The sequence below is a fragment of the Pseudophryne corroboree genome, chromosome 12, assembly GCF_028390025.1.
Source record: "Pseudophryne corroboree isolate aPseCor3 chromosome 12, aPseCor3.hap2, whole genome shotgun sequence".
Classification (NCBI taxonomy): domain Eukaryota; kingdom Metazoa; phylum Chordata; class Amphibia; order Anura; family Myobatrachidae; genus Pseudophryne; species Pseudophryne corroboree.
The window spans coordinates 109,796,289-109,800,115 of record NC_086455.1 but is presented as its reverse complement, the minus strand read 5'-3'; the positions used below and the strand labels follow the sequence as shown (position 1 = coordinate 109,800,115).

The 3,827-nt window shown below is 40.8% G+C and overlaps 2 pseudogenes; one reads left to right on the top strand and one right to left on the bottom strand.

Annotated features, from left to right (window-relative positions):
- Window positions 1-2,538: 2,538 nt before the first annotated feature.
- Window positions 2,539-2,657, bottom strand: LOC134981774 (5S ribosomal RNA; annotated as a pseudogene).
- A 593-nt stretch (window positions 2,658-3,250) lies between these two features.
- On the top strand, window positions 3,251-3,369 carry LOC134981728 (5S ribosomal RNA; annotated as a pseudogene).
- Window positions 3,370-3,827: the final 458 nt, after the last annotated feature.

The following is a 3,827-nucleotide window of genomic DNA, read 5'->3' as shown; positions in this document are numbered from 1 at the left end:
TTTATGTACTCTGTAATTGGGCACTGCAAATACCTTGTGTCGCCATTAAAAATAGGATTTTAATTACCTACCGGTAAATTCTTTTCTCGTAGTCCGTAGGGGATACTGGGAATCCATTTAGTACTATGGGGTATAGATGGGTCCACTAGGAGCCATGGGCACTATAGAAGTTTGATTGTGTGTGCTGGCTCCTCCCTCTGTGCCCTTCCTACCAGACTCAGTCTAGGAAACTGTGCCCGAGGAGATGGACATACTTTGAGAGAAGGATATAGAAAAGGAAAGTGGTGAGAATTCAAACCAGCACAACAAGAACAAGAGGAAAGCCATGCTTACCAAACTTGCAAACAGGGACAGCAACAGATTACTATTACGACCAACATTACATAATCAACATTACGTAACCAAGTAACAGCGCAGGAAGAACGAAGCACCGGGCGGGTGCCCAGTATCCCCTATGGACTACGAGAAAAGAATTTACCGGTAGGTAATTAAAATCCTATGTTCTCTTATATCCTAGGGGATACTGGGAATCCATTTAGTACCATGGTGAAGTACCAAAGCTCCCAAACCGGGTGGGAGAGTGCTGAGGTTCCTGCAGAACTGATTGACCAAACTGAAGGTCTGCAGAGGCCAAAGTATACGTGTTCAAACACCACTAAGTAGCTGCTCAGCAGAGCTGTAAAGCTGAGACACCCCGGACAGCCGCCCAAGAGGAACCCACCGACCTAGTAGAGTGGCCTTGAACATATTTCAGAATCGTCAAACCTGCCGTAGAATAAGCATGCTGGATAGTGAGCCTGATCCAGCGTGCAATGGACTGCTTCGAAGCAGGACACCCAATTTTACTGGGATCATAAAGAACGAACAGCGAGTACAATTATCTGTGACGAGCTGTTCTCTTCACATAGACCTTCAAAGCCCTTACGACATCCAAAGTCTTTGAAGTAGCAGAGGCGTCCGTAACAGCCAGAACCACAATAGGTTGGTTGATGTGAAACGCGGACACCACCTTAGGAAAAAATTGCTGACGAGTCCTGAGTTCAGCTCTGTCCTCATGGAACATTAAGTAGGGGCTCTAGTGAGACAACGCCCCCAGCTCTGACACACATCTTGCTGAAGCCAAAGCCAACAGTGTGACGGTCTTCCAACGATTTAAACCAGTCCGATTGAAGGAACTGCAACACCAAATTGAGATTCCAAGGTGCCGTAGGAGGCACAAACGGAGGTTGTAAGTGCAGAACACCTTTCAAGAATGTCTGTACCTCAGGGAGGGAAGCCAATTGTTTCTGAAAGAAAATAGACAAGGCTGAAATCTGAACTTTAATGGAGCCTAGGCGTAGGCCCACATCCACTCCCAACTGGAGAAAAATCAGGAAACGTCCCAGATGAAATCCCACCGCAGAATATTGTCTGCTCTCACACAAAGTGACATATTTCTTCAGATACGATGGTAATGTTTAGACGTTACCCCCTATCTGGCTTGGATCATAGTCGGGATGACCTTGTCAGGAATCCCTCACCTGGCTAGAATCAGCCGTTCAACTTCCATGCCGTTAAACGTAGCCATGGTAAGTCTTGATAGATGAATCGGCCCTGCTGCAGAAGATCCTCTCGAAGAGGCAGAGTCCACGGATCTTCGATCAGCATCTCGAGAAGATCCACATACCAGGCCCTTCATGGCCAGTCCGGAGCAATGAGGATTGATTAAACCTTTTCCCTTTTTATTCTTTTTAGAATTCTTGGGATCAGAGGAATGGGAGGAACAAGTACACCAGCTGGTAAACCCAAGGAGCTAGGAAAAAAGGTTAATTGGTGCCGCACAGGATTGTGAAAATTTCTTTATAATGGGCTCTTAAAGAATTTGTCCCTTGTGAACCAACAGTACAAATATATAGGACTTGACTGTATCGGTAATCAAGGAGGTTGTTGGTGGTGCACCCAGAGTCAATGACTCTTTGTTGGGGCACGCTTGAAAAACTAAAACTTAACTTTTAATACGAATCTCATTACAATATGGTACACAAGATCAACACACATATAAACATTTTTATAACACTTTTAAGAAAAGACCATAAGCTTGATATAGCCTTTCTCACTTGTGTTTTTTTTTTTTTTTTTAATTGTTAAAAGAAATGATTCTCAATCATGGAATAATTAAGAGTAATCAATCTACAATTAATGTAGCTGATAAGGATGACAGTGACACCTGAGGTGAAAATATTAGAAATTGAATTTGAATGTCACAGGATAATGGATAATCTTTAGCATAAAGTGCATAGGCATTACATATGTTGCAAATATGCTGCGATTATGATCCTTACATAATTACCTGTGGAAAAGATATAACCTGGTAAGGGTTTGATCTGCTACTTAGAAGTTTATGTCAATAAAGTACAATAAATAAGAGAACAAATACTTATTGCAGATAAGTAGAAAATCAGAGAAGCTACGTGGATAAGAGAAGGGAAATATAGGTGTGAAAATGGTAATGGTCAAAGGTTGCTCCAACACCTCAGTTTTTCACAAACACAGAGATATTTATTACTACACCTGATATTCCCTAGCAGTCTCCCAAATAGGTACTAATCAGGCTATTCACTGCTTAGCTTCCAAGATCAGGCGAGGTTGGGCGTACCCAGTGAAATATGGTAGTAATGACACCTAGATTGTGAATACAATGGTATATGGTTATTGGCATATACCAAAAGAAGTACTTCTATTATTCATTATTGTGCACAGTCCTTCTGTTGCTTTTGAATTGCCGAATGGACGTATGAATGGCATCAAAAAATGAGAGAGTACTGGAAAAGAAATATAGAGTCTAGGAAACGTATAGGTACAGGTCCCGTCTTCTATTATCCACTGTCAGCCACATATCTCATATGGTAGACATAGGGCGAGAGAGATGGGTTTCCTGTGCCTAAGGAAAATAAGTGTGAAATTACACAGGTATCTTAAGCCCTGACGACAGTAAAAAGATAGGAGACTTTAAGATGTGTGATTTTTATTTCACTGCTAAAGACATAAGAAGAAATTTTTGAAAGGACTGGGAAAACATTCTAGGAGTAATAAGTGTTACACAGTTGAAATAAATAAGTAGCAGATTAGGCGAATCTTAGATAGTTAAATGATCAAAATTTCATGTTATACGATACCAGGAGATGAGTGGGCTGAGCCGTGCACTGCTCAGCTCCACTGGACACAGACGGCCGTTTCACCGGATGGTGGCTTGTTCACTGTGACACAGTCATATTACTACCATATTTCACTGGGTACGCCCAACCTCGCCTGATCTTGGAAGCTAAGCAGTGAATAGCCTGATTAGTACCTATTTGGGAGACTGCTAGGGAATATCAGGTGTAGTAATAAATATCTCTGTGTTTGTGAAAAACGGAGGTGTTGGAGCAACCTTTGACCATTACCATTTTCACACCTATATTTCCCTTCTCTTATCCACGTAGCTTCTCTGATTTTCTACTTATCTGCAATAAGTATTTGTTCTCTTATTTATTGTACTTTATTGACATAAACTTCTAAGTAGCAGATCAAATCCTTACCAGGTTATATCTTTTCCACAGGTAATTATGTAAGGATCATAATCGCAGCATATTTGCAACATATGCAATGCCTATGCACTTTATGCTAAAGATTATCCATTATCCTGTGACATTCAAATTCAATTTCTAATATTTTCACCTCAGGTGTCACTGTCATCCTTATCAGCTACATTAATTGTAGATTGATTACTCTTAATTATTCCATGATTGAGAATCATTTCTTTTAACAATTTAAAAAAAAAAAACACAAGTGAGAAAGGCTATATCAAG